Source organism: Physeter macrocephalus, chromosome 2 (assembly GCF_002837175.3).
Source record: "Physeter macrocephalus isolate SW-GA chromosome 2, ASM283717v5, whole genome shotgun sequence".
NCBI classification, from domain to species: Eukaryota; Metazoa; Chordata; class Mammalia; order Artiodactyla; family Physeteridae; genus Physeter; species Physeter macrocephalus.
In genome coordinates, this window is record NC_041215.1 from 16,203,180 (window position 1) to 16,225,224 (window position 22,045).

Genomic DNA, 22,045 nt, shown 5'->3' on the forward strand with positions numbered 1-22,045 from the left:
AAGCATTTTAATGGGGAATGGCAGAAATCACAATAGACTATTATCATTGTGGGAGTATCAGTTGCGCACTTTAAAAGTATTCTTGTTCGATGTTTGTCTGTTTCTTTATTCCTTGGTTCTCTCATTCCACAAGTGCATAGGTTATTTTTTCTGTAGATCTGGGGAAAATGGGCCAGGGGTGGAAGGTCCATCCAGGCTAGACAGTGAACAGCCCATGACTGTTAAGCACAGAAGGACCTTGAAGTCTGGCTGGACTTAGGGGAGCAACAGGGCTGAGAATACTCCAAAAGTAGATGCTGGAGAGCAAGGGACTCCAAGACAGTAAGATGGGTGTCTGTGAAAATAGTGCTGGCCTAAGAGAAGCTCTAGGGAGAGATGGGCTTAATATTATCGGTGGGCTTGGATCACTACTTGTGATCATGAGGGTTGGTGCCAGCTCTAACCCTTTGGGTTTCTTGGACCTTGATGAATTATTTTGTCCTTTACTGGCAAAGCTGAATCCTGGTCTTTAGGCTCCAGTGACAAGTTCTCTGGAAGTTCCATTGGCTGAGAAAGCCACTAATTCCATGTCTGCATCCATGTCTGTGTCTATGTCTGGGTTGGAACTCAGTGGTAGTGAAGGTGTTCTAGGAGGTTCCTGAAAAGGGCAAATGAATGAAATAGGAGGTGTGGTGGTAAAAGCAGCAGTTGCACTGGATGCAGAAGTTGGTGTTTCTAGGGAAGGCAGTTTGGGGAAATATAAACTCTCCAACGCTTGGATAGTTTCCTTGGAAAATGAACAAATACTTGGGTCAGTTGAATTGGCGGCAGCAAGAGTTTCTGCTGGTGGCTTTTTGGAAGGTGTTACAAATTTGATAACAGAGGGGATTTTTTTCTCTGCAAATTTCTCAGCTGGATTCTCAACCTTAGAGATTTGAAAAGCTTCCTATTGGAGGAGTTCAAAGATCTGAGGGTAAATGAAGAATATAAGCCAGAGTGCCTGTAGTCACTGCAGCTAGGGATCTTGGCACCAGGCTGCAGTGGCTTCTTTTTCCCTCCATTCTCCTCATCTATGGATCTCTCGCTGCTGACTTCACTGATGCGTAAAGCTTCAGTCTCCCTCAAGCCTGCCCACTGGCATAGGAACCGTGTTCAAAATCTCTGGGTGCGAGACAAACTTGTACACAGACTTCTGACCCCTCAGGTTTTCAATGATATTCTTCATATAATAGTATCTGAGAGATCTGCTGTGTTTGTCATAATTCATGTTAGGCTTGTTCTTTTGAATCCCTCAGAGACAAGCCACCTCTTCTGCCTGCAAATGCTTGAACTGCCCTTCATTAGAGGTCCAGCAGATCATGTGATCGTTCTGAGCCTCCTTTAGGAGCTGAAGGAGGAACTGCCACAGGGTGATGGCATTGTTAAGAGCAATGAACGAGGCCACTTGCGGGGCTGCCTCAGGGTCTCTGCCTCAAACATGATGCTTCTCTCCACCGGCCACCTCCTAACATTGAGAACTCAAGGACAGTGAGGCAGCCACTGACACCCCCGCGGTGGAGCCAGATATAAGACTTTAATTTATTTAAGAAAATGAACATCCTCTTAAATGACATTAAACACACAAAAAAACAGCATCACAAATATTTGTAGGCCAAATCAGTTGGAAGTCTCAGTCTCAGTTAACAATGTCAATACTCAAGCCCACATCATATATATATATATATATAAAATTTGTAATGGTTACAAAACTGAAGATGAACCATATCCATATTTTATCTTTATGGTGAATCTTTACTGATAATCAAGGAAAGGAGGACTTTCTATATTGCTACCCTCTATTTACTTACACAAGAAAGCAGATCCTGAAACAGTGTTTAAGGTATATTATGTGGTGGAAATACAAGTGATCATAGTGACATCTTCATTTACTGAGGCAGACTTTGATATAAGAGGGATGTGATAGGACCATAAAATGTAGAGTTGGAGATATCCTCCCTGAAGTTTAAATCAGGAACTAGGTATTCCAGAATTCATCCCCTTTATGGTTCCATGGTAGAATTCACCAATAACCTCTCTTGCATGAGATTTGGAAAGCTGATGTGAAGAAGGCATTAGATTTTTGAGCCATCATACAGATAGGGACAGATACATAGGAGTCAAGGACACCATCTTCCAGCTCATTTTTCAGATTCTTTGCTTTCCTAATTAAGAGTATTCTCAAACCCACCAATGATTTATTTGACTGCCATTTTCATAGAGGTGTAGCTTTCCACTGACGTCTTTATAAGATCCGTATGAACAATCCATTGGGGTTTAGATTTTTCTGTAAGACCTTTTGTGTCCAACAGGAAACTATTCAGACTTTACTGCTTGGGAATATTCTCTGATTCTCTTCTACTTTATATTCACATAAGTCTTAATTGCATAGGAAACACCTTGTTCTGTCAATAGTGCTGATGAGCATGTTTTCTTTTTTAAAAAATTTATTTATTTAATTTATTTATTTTTGGCTGCATTGGGTCTTCGTTGATGTGCACAGGCTTTCTCTAGTTGAAGCCAGCGGGGACTACTCTTGGTTGCGGGCTTCTTGTTGCTGTGGCTTCTCTTGTTGCTAGGCGCGCGGGCTTCAGTAGTTGTGGTGTGTGGGCTCTAGAGCACAGGCTCAGTAGTTGTGGCACATGGGCTTAGTTGCTTCACGGCATGTGGGATCTTCCTGGACCAGGGCTCGAACCCATGTGCCCTGCACTGGCAGGCGGATTCTTAACCATTGTGCCACCAGGGAAGCCAGAGCATGTTTTCTTGATTCACCGTGACATCTCTAAGGGTGCATTCAAAAAACGACAACATGGGGCTTCCCTGGTGGCGCAGTGGTTGAGAATCCACCTGCCGATGCAGGGGACACGGGTTCGTGCCCCGGTCCGGGAAGATCCCATATGCCATGGAGCGGCTGGGCCCGTGAGCCATGGCCACTGAGCCTGCACGTCCGGAGCCTGCACTCCGCAACGGGAGAGGCCACAACAGTGAGAGGCCCTTGTACGGGCAAAAAACAAAACAAAAACAAAAAAAAACGACAACATGGAAGTTTCTCTACTGTGAACACTGGCTCATTTACCTGGTCCTTCCATATGAGAATAAGCACCTTCCTCAGGTCAAAAAAGACTGTGGGTGTGTTCTGTTCCTTGTAGCTGAATGTAATCCCTCAATCTGTTTTCAGTTGTTGATTGTGTGTGATTAAAAGCATATGCATTTTTTTGTTAAACGAACACTTCTGTAGTTGTTTCATAGAAAAATTTTATTAACTTTTCTAAGCCATTGTATTCTAACAAATACTGTGTTTTTATCACCAGAGAGGATAAATGAAAATGCCCCATTATAATTATGAATTTTTAGATAGATTTTGCAGTTTTCTTCATTTAATCATTCTACATTATGAGGCAATATTGTCATGTACTACAAGTTGAGCCTTTTTTTCCTCAGGAAATTTCCTTTTTATTGTTTATTGTTATAATTTTAGTCGTGAAACTAATTTCTAATTTATCCTTAATAACGAAAATGTAATTCATGTTTTTCTTCAGTGCCTTCTTGCCAGTGACCCTCAGGATCATGCCAGTGGTCTAGAAGAGGGGTGTAATGAATTCTAATAAGCATGATTGCAAATCATATAGGGACTAGGAGGTAGAACAGTAACAGGGTGCTGAAATGGACTTCTTCCACAATTTTGGCTTGTGACAGAGGATTTGATTGCTATTCAAGGAGGCAAGACATTTTTCTTTATTGAATGCTGTGAGGAGGTAAACTTTATTCCCTCTTCATAAGAAGCTCCAGTCAGTCATATTATTAAGAAAAGGAAAATATGAGTCATTTTTATGATTTGGGACTTTTTTACCATTTTCAGAGATAGCACTACAAAATATCCTTACGAATGCCTTGGCCCATTATGGCCACTGAGTACCTTTGATGAAGGATGTGTGTGACATTTTTCTCTTCAGCAGGAAAAGACTTGGCCTTGCCATGAATGCAGGCCAACTCTCGGGCCTCTGGGAAAGCTTTGATGTTTCCTACTTGTTATCCAAACACTGATGCATTTCCTATGGTATATTAGATACCCTTTACCATGAAGTAACTCAGTGAAAATATATAAATTTAATTCTTAGTATACTATGTAATATTTGTAATATCTCCTTCACGATGAGACTATACTCTTGATGCTAAGGTTTCACAGCTCTCATTGGCACGCACTTTAGGGTCAACATATCCCATTCAGCACTGATAATCAAGGCACAAATCAAGGATTTGTGTATTTTGGCAGGAGACAGGTTCTTGCAGTCCTGGTGCTTATATTTAGTAGGAAAAGAGAGATGGTTAACAAATGGTAAAGCTTTGGTTTATGAAATGCAAATAAGGGCATTGAACGAAAGTAAAAAATGTCATGTGATGTAATACAGAGGCCGGGGTATGTATATGTCTTTTATTTGAGGGTAGGTGCCTCAGTAAGTGAAGATATCATTATTGATCACTTGTATTTCCACCACATAATACACTTTAAACACTGTTTCAGGATCTGCTGTCTTGTGTAAGTAAATAGAGGGCAGCAATATCGAAAGTCCTGCTTTCTTTGATTAACAGTAAAGATAAAATATGGATATGGTTCATGTGCAATTTTATAATTATTACAAACCATATATATATATATATATATATATATATATGATATGTGGTCTTGAGTTTGGACATTGTTATCTGAGACTTGAGACTTCCAACTTATTTGGCCAACAAATACTTGTGTTGTTTTTTTGTGTTTAACATCATTTGAGAGGATATTCATTTTCTTTAAAATTTTAAAATATTATATTATTGAGCACTTTCATTTTGCTACTGTTCACATTGAGTGACACAATGTATACGCCATTAAGCCATGGAATTCCTCCCAATTGGAAAAAGAGTTGGGTTCATCTGCACTGTTCTAACTCATCCCGAATTCATGAGTAGGGTGATATGTATGCAAGACTACTTTGATTTCCCATTGGAAAGACCAAAAAGATGTATGGATATTTAAAAGTAATAATCCAAAGAATAATTGAGCTGACCTATAGAAAGGGGATATCATTTTGAGTAATATCATTATTGAGTATAAAAGGAGAGATGGGAAATTTTTAATGTTCTTTTTTAGCAGGAGCTGGAAGCCTTTTGTTTCCATGATCCACAAAGCCCACAGTGCATTTTGCTCTTCACAGGTTTCATTTCCATATGCTTATACTTCCAGCACATTTTCTGGAAGACTGGAAAATAAAAGTAACAACTTCAATTTATAGTAAAGAGCAGAGGAAATAAAATCTTTTCCATGTTTTTTAGTGTTAGGTAAAAACCAGGGGAGAAATATACAAGGACAGTTGTATGCACATAAGGAGTAGTAAAAGGGAAGTTTAGAGTGATATACACTTATGATATACACCATGATTAAAACACTCAGAGTAACAAGAATAGTTAGCAATTTCTTAGCCTCATAGTGAACATCTATGGAAAACCTAAAGCTAATATTTTTTATTTATTTATTTATTTATTTATTTATTTTTGGCTGCATTGGGTCTTCGTTTCTGCTTGCGGGCTTTCTCTTGTTGCTGCAAGTGGGGGCTACTCTTCGTTGCAGTGCGCGAGCTTCTCATTGCGGTGGCTTCTTGTTGCAGAGCGCGGGTTCTAGGCGCGCGGGCTTCAGTAGTTGTGGCACGTGGGCTCTAGAGCACAGGTTCAGTAGTTGTGGCACATGGGCTTAGTTGCTCTGTAGCATGTGGGATCTTCCCAGACCAGGGCTCGAACCCATGTCCCCTGCATTGGCAGGAAGATTCTTAAGCACTGTGCCACCAGGCAAGTCCCTAAAGCTAATATTTTTAATGATGAAAGATTGGATGCTTTCACCTGAAGATAAGGAACACAACAAGGATATGTGGTCTTGCCACTTCTACTTGAGAATGTACTGGAGATTTTAGCCAAAACCGTTATACAAGAAAAGGCAATAAAACGCCTAAAGGTTGGTTAGGAAGATGTAAAATTATTTCTACTTCCAGATTGGCTATCTTCTATTCACATAAATGTAAAGAATCTAGTTTAAAAAAACAAAACAAAACAAAATGTATGAGAACTCATTATTGAGTTCAGAAAAGTGATAATATACAAGATAAAAATATAAATATTAATTGTATTTCTATACACTGTCAATGAACGCTTTTTAAAAAAATTTTTATTGGAGTATAGTTGATTTACAATGTTGTGTTAGTATCAGGTGTACAGCAAGGTGAATCAGTTATACATACACACATATCTACTCTTTTTTTTTTCTTTTCCCATATAGGTCATTACAGAGTATTGAGTCGAGTTCCCGGTGGTATATAGTAGGTCCTTATTAGTTATCTGTTTTATATATAGTAGTGTGTATATGTCAATCCCAGTCTCCCAGTTTATCCCTTCCCCTCCCAACAATCTTCTAATGAAACTAATACATGCCTTTCTAATAAAATGAAAAGAGAATGAAATCATTGGGAATAAATTTAGCAAAGAAGTACAAAAAGAATATTCCGTATGTGTATATTACTACAATTAAAAGTAAAATTTCTAGGGCAAGAGAGTGAAAACAACCCACAGAATGGAAGAAAATTTTGCAATTCATATATCTGAAAAGGAACTTGTATTGAAAATACGTAAAGACCTCATAAGATCATTATAAAAAGTCAAATAACTGCGAATTCCCTGGTGGTCCAGTAGTTAGGACTCGACACTTTGACTGCCCTGGCCTGGGTTCAATCCCTGGCCCAGGAACTAAGATCCCACAAGCCGCATGGCACAACCAAGAAAAAAAAGTCAAATAACAATTTAAATTTGACAAAGAATCTGAATACACATTTTTATAAGTCAAATAGACAAATGGTCAAGAGCATATGAAAAGATTCTTGACATTGTTAGTCATCAAGGAGATGCAAATCTAATCCACAATGAGATACCACTTGACAACAACTAGGACGGCTAAACATTTTTTTTTTTTAGAATGGCTAAAATTAAAAAATGAAGTAGTAAGTTTTATGGAGGATATATGGAGAAATTTGAACTCTCATACACAGGTTGAATCAAGATAAAATGGCGAAGCCACTCTGGAAAAAGATCTCAGAGATCCTCAAATATTAAACCTAGAATTATCATAATTGCCCAAGAAAAATGAAAACGTGTTTCACCTAACATATATGAATTTTATAGTAATGTGATTCCTAGTAGCCAAAATTAAAAACAATCCAAATGTCCATTAATGGATGAATAGATACACACAGCATGTTTTATCCAATCCATGGACTATTATTCGGTCATAAAAGGAAATATTGATTCATAGTTGTCCCTTGAAAAAGTATGTTGAGTGACTGAAGTCATTCAAAAGACCATATATTATAATATTCTTTTCATATGAAAGACCAGGATAGGGAAATAAAAGTAGAGTAGTGGTTTTCTAAGTGGAGGGATTGGAGGAGGATGGGAAGATTAGTAGTGACAGCTAAAGGGTAGAGGAGTTTCTTTTTATAATAACATAAATCTTCAAAAATTGACTGCGGTGATGATTGCATGTATCTACAAATATAATAAAAGTGAGAAAATGTATACTTAAGGGCTACCTTCTACAGTATGTGCAAGACAGCTCAATAAAGCTGTTCAAATAAATCAATGCAAGAAGTGTTTTGCAATGCAAAAGAGTTTGTAATGCAATCTCCTCGGAATATGAGTGTCCACGTTACATAATACACCCATATCTTCCCTTAGTTACCTTTATTATTGTTTGTGTAGTCAGAATGCTTAAAATCCAGTCTCAGCAAATTTCAGTTATACAATACAGTATAAGTGTATCAGATCATCATGTTTTAATCTCTAAATGCAATTTCATTAGTCACTTATACTTCAGTAAAGCTGCGGGCAGGGGGCAGGAGGAGTTTCCAGGTGCATTCCAAGTTTACATAACAACTTATTGTTTTTCCTCTATCATTAAAATAGGAATACAATTACCTTATATATATTATAGCTGTTAACATTTCAAGGCTTTCTAGGCATACAGAGAACACTGATCTAAAATAAATTTCCTTCCAGTGTAAAATGTACACCTGAGAAGTTAATGAATACACCGCACAGCTTGTGGTTTGACTCAGCTAGGGCTGAGTGATTCAGACCTACCAGAGCCAAGTGCTCTGGGATTCTTCAGCTCAAGTACCTAATGAGCCGGGGATGGGTAAGGGATGGGTGGAAGGCCCAGCGCTGTCAAGGACCAGAGATTAAAATGGAGCCAGCCTCTTTATTATAGACGGTGAGTTCACATTTAACTTTTTGAGTTTCTTAAAAAGAAGCACAGTTCCATGACTAGCCACACAGCCTTACGTCAAGCCCTTGACCCCTGGAGGACATAAGACCCTCTTGTTCCAGGCAGCTTTGGCCTGGGCCATCCTCTCATCTGTACTTGCTCCCTCTTGAAACTGAATCAGGAATTCCAGTGCACGAGGAGCTGCGGAAGACAGCAGAGGCAATCCCGGGGCAGGAAAAACTTCTTACAAACCAAAAGTGCCAGGGAGGGGCTGTTCCCATATCGCCTCCCGTAGGTCGTCACTCAGGCACGAGGGGGCGGGGTATTGGGATCTGCCCAACCAGGAGGCAGCTGAGTCAGGTGGGCGGGGCGACGCTCCGCACGCGCTTAGTCTTTGGTTCTCCTTCCCGCCGCGTAGGGCTGGCGGGTTGCCTTACCCATCAGGGCCATTGATAGCGCTTCAGTCTCTTCTGTCGTGCGCTGACCTGCACTGGTCGTTGGAGTCGAGGGAAAGACACAGAAAGATCCAGAAAACTTCGCAATGGTGAGTGTGCTGCCCCGGCTTGCGGAGAAGTGCCAGAGGCTCTGGTCGGGACCGCCCGGAACCGGCCTGCTCGCGGTCAATTCCGGGAGTCTGCGGACCCGAGTATATCTGGAGTGCCGCGCGGACATCAGTCGCCTCCAGTTCGGAGCTTGGGAGCTGAGCCGACAGCCGGGACCCCGCTCGTCCTGTCAGGTCCCTGCTGGTGGCGTGTTCGGCTTAACCCAGAGACTCTCTGGGCAGCTGTGCACGCATAGCCCCGTGTCTCTCCCAGAGTGGTCGTTGACCACGTGGAGGATCATCAGGGGACCATTCTGTTTACTGTAGTAGCGGGACAAACTATTATGCCCCTTGTCCTTTCAGTTTGAAAGGAGGTTTTCATTTTTTAATGATTGCAATTTTATATCCATTACTGTATAAAGGATCAGTTTTTTTATTGCTATTGCTGATTTATTACAAAGGATATTTCAAAGAATACAAATGAACAGCTAGATAGAAGAGATGTGTAGGGCAAGGTATGGGGGAAGAGGCACAGAGCTTCCATGCCCTCTCCAGGCCTGCAGCCGTCCCAGCACCATGTGTTCGCCAATGCTGAAGCACCAAATCTTTTGGTTTAAGAGGTTTGTTTTTTTCTTTTCTTTTTTCTTTTTTATTAAAGTATGGTTGATTTATAATATCGTGTTAGTTTCAAGTGTACAGCACAGTGATTCAGTTATTTATATATATATAAAACTATATATAGAGAGGAGCTCTATAGGTCTATAGCTCGCGTGCTCTCTATGTATGTATATATATTCCTTTTCAGATTTTTTTCCCGTGTAGGTTATTACAAAATAATAAGTATAGTTCTCTGTGCTATACAGTAGGTCCTTGTTGCTTATCTATTTTATACATAGTACTAGTGTGTATATGTTAATCCCAACCTCCTAATTTATCCCTCCCCCCGCCCCCAAAGGATCAGATCTTGCAGTAGTTTCCTTTGTAGAAAAGTGTAAATTCCTAAGGGAAGAAAGTATCTCAGGACTCCCTGCCCACATATCCTCCTCCACTCTGCTGTTAAGTCCAGCCATGCTCAGATAACCAGTTTTGATTACTACTTCGTCATCCTTTTAGTGTTTCTTTTTATACAAAGAATCCAGTGCGAATGCCTGTTTTTCTTACAGTTTTTATTCTTGTAATGATTATTTGGGATCCACATATTTGATGTTTCGCTACTGAAGAAGTTAAGCCTCACCCCTTCCCTTTCCCCTAGTGCCTCTTACCTGGACAGGATGATAAGAAAGCCTGGAGGCTCCTGCTCTGTGAGCTGCTGTTTGCTGGGGAGCTTTACCTGTGCGCTGTGCTGCCCTGTGTGGCATTGTTGACTCCACCAAGCCTGGGTTCTCTACTCGGAAGACTCCCAGTTGGCCGTTTCTGTTAGTTCCCTGTAGTTTGGGAGCAGGAATATGAGAATGGGGCCCTCCTTCCAGTGGTCCTGGGTTGATGTCTGAGCTGGAACCTATCTGTGTTTAGAGTGAAGGTGTGACTGAGGCTGGATTTGCCCAGACATTAGTGTTGAGGGGAGGACTGGGGGAGTAGGAGGATGATTATACCCTGTGAATGAGGTGAGCCCAAAAGACAGTCACTACTTAGAGAGCAGTTACTTCAAAGAAAGTGAAAGAAAAGAGACAGGGAAAAGCAGCTAGTAGGTGGTGAGATTCCAAAAGGCTCACCAAAATGTTTAAGTAACTCTGGGGCTGTTGGCCCTGCATCTGTTACAACAAAGATCCTTACCCTGTGGATTATGCTGGACAACACCCACCGTCTCAGTTTGGCACAGCAAAGAGATTAGTTCAAACCCAACATAAGTGAGTTCCTTAAATTCTGTAAAGCAGTCATTGTCATGGATGAGGCCTCTAACCCTGCTGGCAGTGACTGGAGGCTCTCTGGAGGGGGCCTTAAGTTGGCCATAGGCTTCTGATGCGAGGCACTGCCCTAGGTCCCACATTAATATGCCAGTAGAGCTGTAATTATCTCTATGTGTTATGGAACCAAACTTGGGTCCACTTGCCAGCGGGCAGTAAAGCCAGTCTACTGACACTGGGATGTGGTGAAGGAAAGTGCATCATTTATTGCAGGGCACCAAGCCAGGAGTCCATGTAGCTAGTGCTTAATAGGCCTGAACTCTCCGAAGGGTTCTGAGAAAGGTTTTTAAAGACAGGGTGGGGGAGGGGGCTTGTGGGGTATGTGATCAGCTCGTGGACATTCTTCTGATTGGTTGGTGGTGAGGTAATCTGGAATTGACATCATTAAACTTCTGGTTCCAACCAGTGTGGGGTCTACCTGCTTGTGGGAAGCATAGAGTTAACTTCTTCCACCTGGTGGGGGTTTCAGTCTCTGCAAAACAGCTCAAAGGACGTGGCTCAGAATATTATCTATAGCCCTTGAGGAGGAACTAAAAGTCCTTGACTTCGTTTAATAGCTAAACTATCATTATTTTGTCTTGCTTGACTGTTTTCCTTTTTTTCTGCATTTTCTCTCATCTCTGATTAAATTTATTCTGTGTAACTCGATGAAGACCTAGAAGGCTAAAGTTTTTCTACAGACAAGAGGCAGGCAGAGGACATTGATGGCGGGGGTCGGGGGTGGTTAGGGGGTTGTCTGTTCCCGGAAGGCCCTATAGGGTCCTGCTCAGTTACACATGTTCTGGGTTCTCTAGAAAATAGAGGCCTCCTATAAGCACTGATCATATGGTGCTCCACTGAGGTGTCTGTTATGGCTCTGGTCCTGGAAACAGCACCCCAGCAGCTCAGCCTGGCTGCTCACACTTACTTGTGGTATGATGGAGCCAAACCTTGGCCCTTGAGCTTATGCCTCCTGGTGGAGATATGACATTTCTTTCTTCAGTCCTTTGAGAGATGCTGTGGTGCTGGAGGAGCCATCCTCTCCAACATCTTAGTTCCCTGGGTACTTGCTTGGGATTAACTGAATGCACAGACAGCTCTGGGGAGTACATAGATTAAGGATGACAATACACCCTGGTACATGATGGAGCTCAGTAGAGAACTACTGCCCTTCATCCTTTAATTGGGACAGCCTTGATGGAGAACCAAACCCAACCGTCACCACACATAACCAAACATCAGGCAGTCATCAGGGGTGAGTTGTACAGATCTTTCTTCATCTTTTTTTTTTTTTTTTTATATACTTCAGCTTTTTTTTTTTGTTGTTCGGTACGCGGGCCTCTCACTGTTGTGGCCTCTCCTGTTGCGGAGCACAGTTATATACTTCAGCTTTTTTTTGTTGTTGTTCGGTACGCGGGCCTCTCACTGTTGTGGCCTCTCCTGTTGAGGAGCACAGGCTCTGGATGCGCAGGCTCAGCGGCCATGGCTCACGGGCCTAGCCGCTCCGCGGCATGTGGGATCCTCCCGGACCGGGGCACGAACCCGTGTCCCCTGCATCGGCGGGCGGACTCTCAACCACCTCGCCATCGGGGAAGCCCCAGCTTTTTTTTTTTTTATAAATACACTTTCCTTGTTGGTTTTATTTATTTTTAAAATTTTATTTATTTATTTATTTATTTTTGCCTGCATTGGGTCTTCATTTCTTTGCGTGGGCTTTCTCTAGTTGCGGCGAGCAGGGGCTACTCTTCGTTGCAGTGCGTGGGCTTCTCCTTGTGGTGGCTTCTCTTGTTGTGGAGCACGGGCTCTAGGGACACGGGCTCAGTAGTTGTGGCTTGCAGGCTCTAGAGCGCAGGCTCAGTAGTTGTGGCGCACGGGCTTAGTTGCTCTACGGCATGTGGGATTTTCCCGGACCAGGGCTCAAACCCGTGTCCCCTGCATTGGCAGGCGGATTCTTAACCACTGTGCCACCAGGGAAGTCCCCCAGGCTTCAGCTTTTTTACATCAGTTTTAGATATAGCGAAAAACTGATCAGAAATTATAGAGAGTTCTCACATAACCCTTCTCTATCCACACAGTATTCACATTTTTAAAAAATCTTGTATGACTGGTACATTTGTTACAATTGCTGAACCAATACTGATGCATTAAAGTGCACAGATTACATTAGTGTGAGCTTTTTGTATTGTATAATATAATGTATGTAAAATGTATGGGTTTGGCAATTACATGTGTCCATCATTTATGCACATGTAGTGTAGTTTCACTTCCCTAAAAATACTCTGTGCTTCACCTATTGATTCATCTCTTTCTCTGACCCCCAAATCCTTAAGAACCAAAGATCATCTTACTGTCTCATGCTTTTGTCTTTTCCAGATCATCATATGCTTGGAATCATACAGTATATAGCCTTGTTAGATTGGCTTCTTTCAGTTAGCAATGTACTTTTTAAGCTTCCTCCATGTGTTTTCATGGCTTGATACCTCATTTCTCTTTATCACTGAATAGTATTTTGTCCTAAGGATATACCACTGATTATTTATTTGAGTCTTGAAGGATATCTTGCTTAACTCTAACTCATGTCATTTATGAATAAACCCCCTCCAGATATTCATGTACAGGTTTTCTGTGAACAGAAGATTTCAACTCATGTGGATAAATAGCAAGGAGTGTGATTGCTGGATCTTACTGTACATACTAAGAATATATTTTCTTGATAGGAAGCTCCTGTTTTTCATTGTAGGGGTCCCAAGTTCCTTTCCCCTCAGCAATGAATGAGGATTATCTTCATATCTTCACCAATATTTGGTGTTCTAGTGTTTCGAATTTTAGCCATTTATAACTGTGTCCTGATACCTCATTGTTTTATTTTCCATTCCCCATTGACATTTGATATTGAGTATGTTTTCATGTAGCCTATTTCTTTTCAGTATATCTTCTTTGGGGAGCTGTTCAGACATTTTGCCTATTTTCAATTAGGTTTTTTTCTTCTTACTGTTGCACTTCAATAGTTCTTTGGACATGTTAAATACCAGTCATTTATCAGATAAGTGTTTTGCAAAGATTTTCTCCTACTCTCTGACTTGCCTTTTCATTCTTTTAACGCTGTCTTTCTCAGAGCAAGGTGTTTTCCCTTTCAGTGAAGTGAAATTATACCTTTTTTTCTTTTACAGACCTTGCATTTGGTGTTATATTGAAAAATTCATCACTAAACCCAAAGTCACCTACATTTCCTTCGATATTATTTTCTAGGAGTTTATTCCTTTTGCATTTTACATTTAGATCTGTGATGTGTTTTGAGTTATTTTTTGTGAAATGTGTAAGGCCTGTGTCTACATTTGTTGTGTTTCTATGTGCGTGCATGTGTTTTATGTGAATATCCATTATTTCCAGTGCTATTTGTTTAAAGGATTTCCTTTTCATTTGAATTGCCTTTCCATCTTTGTTCAAGTTTAGTTGAGTACATTTGTGTGGGTCTGTAGGAAAGCAATTGATTAACCCTCAATCTCAGTCTCTTATTAATTCCAGGAGCTATCTCTGTCGTTGTGGATCCTTTGAGATGTTTCACAGGGATAATCATGTTATACAAACAAATGTTATAGATTTAGCTACAGGATTCATGAAGATGTTCATTCTCAAGAACTGAAAGTTCCCTCTATTAGTAGTTTGTTTTCATAAATGGATGTTGGATTTTATCAAATCCTTTTTCATTTTCATTTCCCCCTCTGTTCCTTTCTGATATTTGTACTTTTTCTCTTTCCTCTTTTCTTAGTTATCCTGACTAGATTTTTATCAATGTTATTAATCTTGTCAAAGAAACAGAGTTAACATTTTTTTCTCCATCGATATCTCACAATTATGTTGTTACTTTTTTCTAGGTTTTATTATTTCTTTTATTCTGCTTACTTCACATTTTATATGCTCTTCTTTTTATCATTTCCTAAGGTAAGGTACATGCTTTTACATTGTTGTTTATACATCTTGGTGTTTTCCAGTGTATTTGTTTTATGGCATAAATTTCCCTCTAGGCACTGCTTTCGCTGCATCCCACATCCTTTGAAACACTGTGTTTTCATTTAGTTCTAAATAAATTTCATTTTTCTTGAGACTTCTTTGATCTTATGTATTATTTCAAAGTGTGTTGTTGAATCTCCACGTATTGAGGGGTTTTTCAACTCTCTTGCTGTTATTGATATCTATTTCTTTTTTATTGTTGTTGTTATGTTATTTATATCTAGATTAATGCCTTTGAAGTCTAAGAGCAGAGTTTGTATGATTTTTGTTTTTTCACATTTGCTAAGGTATGTTTTATATTCCAGAATGTGTTCTGTCTTGGTGATTGTTTCATAAGAACTTGAGAAGAATGTGTATTCTGCCCTTGTTGCATAAAGCATTCCATAGATTACAGTTAAATCGAGTTGTTTTATAGTGCTTGTTCAGTTCAACTCTGTCCTTCCTGATTTTCTGCCTGCTGAAATTTATAGCTTGTGATAAGAGGGTGTTGAAGTATGACTATAATAATGTATTTATGTATTTCTACTTGCATTCTTTCAGGCCTTGCCTGAAATTTATCGCTTGTGATAAGAGGGTGTTGAAGTATGACTATAATAATGTATTTATGTATTTCTACTTGCATTCTTTCAGGCCTTGCTTTATTTATTTTGCCCCTTTGTTGTTATAAATGTACACATGAAGGATTCTTATGCCTTCTTGGAGAATGGACCTTATTGTTATTATGTAAAGCTGCTTTTTATCTCTGAGGTTACTTTGGTCTGAAATCTGCATTGTCTGAAATTGATATACCAATGCCACCTTTCTTTTGATTACTTTTGGCATGGCACATTTTTCTCCATCCCTTTACCTTTCGTCTACCTGTGTCTTCATATTTAAAATGGGTTTTTTGTATACAACATATAATTACAGTTTTTAACATCTGATATTACTGTATTTGTCTTTCATTTGTTTTGAGACCATTGATGATTGAAGTGGTGATTAATACAGTTGAGTTAATATCTACCACACATTATCCTGTTTCTATTTGTTGCCCTTGCTCTTTCTTTCATTTGCCTTCCCCCTTTTTTCTACCTTCTCTGGCTTTAATTGAGCATTTTACCTGATTCTTCATTTTATCCTCTCTTAGCCTATCAATTACATGTTAAAAAAAAACACAACTTTTAGTGGTTGGTCTTTTTTATATATATATAAATTATTTATTTATTTATTTAGGCTGCGTTGGGTCTTCGTTGCTGCGTGCGGGTTTTCTCTCTAGTTGCGGCGAGCGGGGCCTACTCTTCATTGAGGTGCACGGGCTTCTCACTGCAGTGGCTTCTCTTTGTTGCGGAGCATGGGCTCTAGGCGTACGGGCTTCAGTAGTTGTGGTGTGTGGGTTCAGTAGTTGTGGCTCACGGGCTCTAGAGGTCAGGCTCAGTAGGTGTGGTGCACGGGCTTAGTTGCCCTGCGGCATGTGGGATCTTCCCAGACCAGGGCTCGAACCTGTGTCCCCTGCATTGGCAGGTGGATTCTTAACCACTGCGCCACCAGGGAAGTCCCTAGTGGTTGGTCTTCAGTTTTCAGTATACATTTAGAACTAACCCACATCCTCTGTCAAGTAACTATACTTCTTCAATGGTTGTGTAGGTATCTCATACCACACTATTCTTCATTCCCCCCCTTCTTATTTCACTTATCCATGAGGTTTGCATTACCAATGTCATTGTTGTTAATATTATTTTATATAAAGTGCTATCTGTTATATATGATAATATAAAAAATGTCTATGCCTCTTCTAATCCAGCTTCATTTGTATTCTTTCTGATGAATTTTGAACGTTTCTTTCAAAGTAGGTTAACTAATGACAAATACCCTCAATTTTTGTTTCAGAAAGTCCTTATTTCTTCTTTATTTTTTAGAATAATTGTGTTTGATATAGAATTCTAGATGGTTTTTTAATTTCAAAACTTTAAGTATTTCAGTACACTCTGTTCTTGTTTGTTTTCTGAAAACAAGTCCAATTTAATCTAATTGTTTTGTCTATACCTGAGGTGTGTTTCCTCCTCTAGATTCTTAAAATATACTCTTTGTGCCTTTGTTTTTCTCTAGTTTGAATATGATATACTTTGGTCTCCATTTCAGGTGTTTTCATGTTTAGTGTTCACTGAGCTTCATGGTCTACATTTGTTGTTTATCATTAATTTTAGGAAAATCTCAGTGATTGTTACTTATATCTTCTGTTTCTTTCTGTGTTTCTTTTCTCTCATTTTATAACGTGTATTTAAAATCTCGTGTTACAGAAGGTTATGCTAAGGTTTATGGATATTGTATTCTATCTCTTTTTTTTCTTTTGTTTTTGCATTACACTCTGGTAAAACTTTTTTGTTCCAGTACAGGCCTTAAGAACAATATTTTGGACATATTTCGAAAACATCTTTATTTTTTCTTTCCTAGTTTTGGAGACATCAGTTTGCCCTTTGAAGTCACTGGTCTCGTGGCTCTAGGAAAACTTTATTTCGAATTTTTTCATTCTCTTCTAGTGAGATTGAGAATCACAGCTTCTAACTTCATAAATTCCAGACTGGAGGTTTGCCAGACAGCAGATAGGGTGTCTGCTCAGGAAACACTAGGTCCTGTAATTGCAGAATGGAGACTTCATGTTGTTTTGGAGGACTCCACTAATGAAACCTTTACATATTTTATAATCATGGACCAATTCACCATCAACACATATGGACTTCAGTGAACTCTTTTGCAGTCTATAGCTCTTATTATCCTGTTCCTCAAGGGAACAGGGTTTGACCAGAGAAAGCTATTCTGGCTATTATCTCAGTATGTATTCTACAATTTGGCTGGAAGAAGCCCTGAGGCACATGAGTGGAGGGATTTTGTGATCTAAGTTGTTATTCCTTTTTCCTTGGGTCTGAGCTCTAAGTTTAGAATAACTTTGTAGCTGCATGAAATTATACATAGAGCGAAAGGAAGAACATGGTCTATGATTATTATTAGACAACTTAAAAGCAGTGCTTCCCCACAAGATTTACATCCAGTCAGGTGCATCTAATTACTTCTAAAGGCCTGCAGGACTTTGGGACAGTGTGGCTAGCTTGGCTTTGGTAAAAGTTTGATTTCTACAGGTCCGTTGGAGTCTCATGTTTGGTGATAGAACTAGGGAGAAAAGCTTCCTGAATTTTCTTCTCAGGAAACTCATTCATTGAAAACTCATGCAGACTTGACTCTCTACCTCATGGAGTGCTGTAAATGGTGGATAATAAGGAAGAAGGTGAAATAATTTCCACACACAAAACCAACGTTCTTAAAATGATATTTGTTTCATTCATATAGCATTTCTGTCAGTTCCCTATAATCTCTGGGCTGTCCTATTAATGAGGTAAAAGGTATAATATGATCACAGAAATAATGTGTAAATAACTTCCATGTGTTTGTAATGTTGTTAAATTTATAAGGAAGCATTGAGAGAGTAAGTTTCTGATGATCAAGTCATAGAATAATTGTTTGCAGACAACAGAGTTACACGTAACCTTCCTGTAAATGGAGTATAGATGTCTGGTTCTGTCAGTCTCATACATCTTACTGTACACTTATTTGGGATGTTTTAGGATTCAGTGACCTTTGAGAATGAGGCTGTGAACTTCACCCTGGAGGAGTGGGCTTTACTGGATCCTTCACAGAAAAAAGTCTACAGAGATGTGATACAGGAAAACTTCTGGAACATGGTCTCAGTAGGTAAGGATGGTGACTTCATTTCACCTAGTCACTTAGAGAACAAATGCGTTGTGCTAATTGACATTGTTCTGAGATGTGGAATTGGGGAAGGGAGGATGTTGGTATATAAACTGGGCTTGATCACTATAAACAGTGGACACAGAATCAAATAATTCTTATTAATTCTAATATTTTGGAATAATTTTTTTGGGTCTGCATTTTAGGAAAAACATGGGAAGATCATGACATTGGAGATCAGTACAAAAACCATGGGGGAAACCTAAGGTAAGTCACACTCACAATACAAAGCATTGTCTCAAGTGAGAATCCTGGTAAATTATGAAATTTTTAAAACAAGCAAACAAAACAAATAGCCCCTTCTTCAAATTTAATTTTTAGAAAATTTTTACCAAAAACATTTTCTTAAATGTGACACAAATGTTAGGTGTTTGCAAAATAGTTCACTTGCAAATATTATTAATAAACCCTATATTTGAATATCACTTTAATAGTAGGAAGGGTAAAGTCCTGGTCCTGTTGCAGAGCATTCACTTTATTCAATTTCTAACAATTCATACAAGGTGGGAAACCTATGCTAATCCTATAAATTATAAAAAATACAATAAATATAAGATCAATAAAGAAATCATTAAAAATGTGCTTCTCATTTTTCACAGAAGTTCTATGGTAGAGAGACTCTCTGAACGTAAAGACAGTAGTCCATGTGGAGAAAACTTCATCCTTATTCCATCTCTCAATTTCAAGAAGAAAACTACTGGATTAAAACCATGTGAATGCAGTGCATGTGGAAAAGTCTTCATGGATCATTCATCCCTTATTAGACACATGAAATGTCACATTGAACATGAACCGGGAGAGTTTCAAAAATATGGTGACAAGCTATATAAATGTAAGCACTGTGGTAAATCCTTTAATCATTTCACTTCCTTCCTATAGCACAAAAGAAGTCACAATGGAGAGACACTGTATGAATGTAAAACGTGTTCTGAAGTATTTAGTGCTCTCAATTATCTTCAAATACATGAAAGAACCCACACTGGAGAAAAACCCTATAAGTGCAAGGAATGTGGGAAAGCTTTCACGTGGCTCATAACCTTTCAAAAACACATGATAACACACACTGGAGATGGACCTTATAAATGTAAGGAATGTGAGAAAGTATTCATTAATCACAGTTCTCTTAAAGTACATGAAAGGAATCACACTGGAGAGAAACCCTATCAGTGTAAACAGTGTGGTAAAGGCTTCAGTTATTTCAGTTCCTTCTGACTACACAAAAGAAGTCACACTGGAGAGAACGTATATGTGTGTAAAACATGTTCTAAAGCATTGAGTAGTCTTGGTTCTCTTCGAAATCATGAAAGAATCCACACTGGAGAAAAACCCTATGAATGTAAGGAATGTGGGAAAGCCTACACATGGTACAATAACTTGCAATATCACATGATAACACACACTGGAGATGGACCTTATAAATGTAAAGAATGCGAGAAAGTGTTCCTTAATCCCAGTTCTCTTAAAATACATGAAAGGAGTCACACTGGAGAGAAACCCTATCAGTGTAAAAAATGTGGTAAAATTTTTTGTTCTCAAAATGGTTTCCAAACACATGAAAGAAATCACATTGGTGAAAAACCCTGTAAGTGTAAGGAATGTGGGAAAGCCTTCACATGGCAAAAAGCCTTTCAAAAACACGTGATAACACACACTGGAGATGGACCTTATAAATGTAAAGAATGTGAGAAAGTATTCATTAATCCCAGTTCTCTTAAAATGCATGAAAGGAATCACACTGGAGAGAAACCCTATCAGTGTAAAAAATGTGGTTTAAGTTTTGGTTCTCGAAAAGTTTTACAAAATCATGAAAGAAATCACACTGGACTCTACTCAATACTCTGTAATGACCTATATGGGAAAAGAATCTAAAAAAGAGTGGATATATATATATATAACTGATTCCCTTTGCTGTACAGCAGAAACTAACACAACATTGTAAATCAACTATACTCCAGTAAAAATTTTTTTTAAAAAGGAAATCACCCTGGACAAAAACCCTATGAATGTTAGGAACATGGGAAAGCATTGTGTCTTACCAGTTCTCTTCGAAAACATGAAAGAATTCACACTGGAGAGAAACCCTATCAGTGTAAAAAATGTGGTTTAAGTTTTGGTTCTCGAAAAGTTTTACAAAATCATGAAAGAAATCACACTGGACTCTACTCAATACTCTGTAATGACCTATATGGGAAAAGAATCTAAAAAAGAGGATATATATATATATATAACTGATTCCCTTTGCTGTACAGCAGAAACTAACACAACATTGTAAATCAACTATACTCCAGTAAAAATTTTTTTTAAAAAGGAAATCACCCTGGACAAAAACCCTATGAATGTTAGGAACATGGGAAAGCATTGTGTCTTACCAGTTCTCTTCGAAAACATGAAAGAATTCACACTGGAGAGAAACCCTATCAGTGTTAGGAATGTGGGAAGGCTTTCATTTCTCTGTCAAGAATTTGAAAGCACATGAGACGGCACAGTGGAGAGAAACCATATAAATGTGAAAAAGGTGAGAAAGCAAAGATGTGAAAAGATTCACTAGGTAAAACCTCTTGTTTGTAAACATCTTGGGAAACACTTCAATTGGCCCACATCTTTAGATGTGAAAACTCCCATGAAGAAGTATAAATGTAAGTAACATGAAGTAACTTGATGGAACATAATCCATGCCTAATGTTTCAGAAAACCTTCAGTATGAAAGTTGTTTTTATTTTATTTTGTTTTGTTTTATTTATTTATCTATTTGGTTGCCCCGGGTCTTAGTTGCGGCAGGCAGGCTCCTTAGTTGCAGCTCGCAGGCTCCTTATTTGGTCCTTAGTGTGGCTTGCCAGGTTCTTAGTTGCAGCACGTGGGCTCCTTAGTTGCAACTCCAGGGCTCCTTAGTTCCAGCTCGCCAGCTCCTTAGTTGCAGCATGCAGGCTCCTTAGTTGCAGCATGCATGTGGGATCTAGTTCCCTGACCAGGGCTCGAACCCAGGCTGCCTGCATTGGGAGCACTGAGTCTTATACACTGCACCACCAGGGAAGTCCCAAGAGTTGTTTTAAAAGTTTATAAATATGTTGTTTTTACTAAGGATCTTTCTTCAGGTGTACCCTTGGATGGTGGGTTTCTACTAATTTGAGAAATGAATATTAATGTGAGTTAATACTGTAAGTTGTGTTTCAACAATGGTACATAATGTTTAAAGGTAGTGATTTTTTTCTTTAATCAGATCATGACATTTTCTGTTTCCATTTTGAAGCTTTTTGGATCCGTGGGTAAATAAAAGTGTGTTTCTAATATGCAGTTAGGCTTAAATTTTTATAATGTGCTATTCATTCTCTGTTAAAGGGCCATTGAAAATAGCAGTTTGGTGTTTGCTGGGATTTACCTACTGGCCTTGGGTGACAGTTTCTGGATATCCCTAATCTACTATATATAGTACCTTTTTGACTCTGGGGGTGGTGGGTACAGGAGCCTTATTCAGTTTTCCATTCTGTTAAACATTTGGAATAAATTTTAATGTATGGCAAGGTTGTCAAG

The 22,045-nt window shown here is 39.1% G+C and overlaps 2 pseudogenes; one reads left to right on the forward strand and one right to left on the reverse strand.

The window, feature by feature from the left end:
* Positions 1-6: 6 nt before the first annotated feature.
* Positions 7-8,752, reverse strand: LOC102987222 (ETS domain-containing protein Elk-4-like; annotated as a pseudogene).
* Positions 8,677-20,571, forward strand: LOC102987511 (zinc finger protein 709-like; annotated as a pseudogene).
* Positions 20,572-22,045: the final 1,474 nt, after the last annotated feature.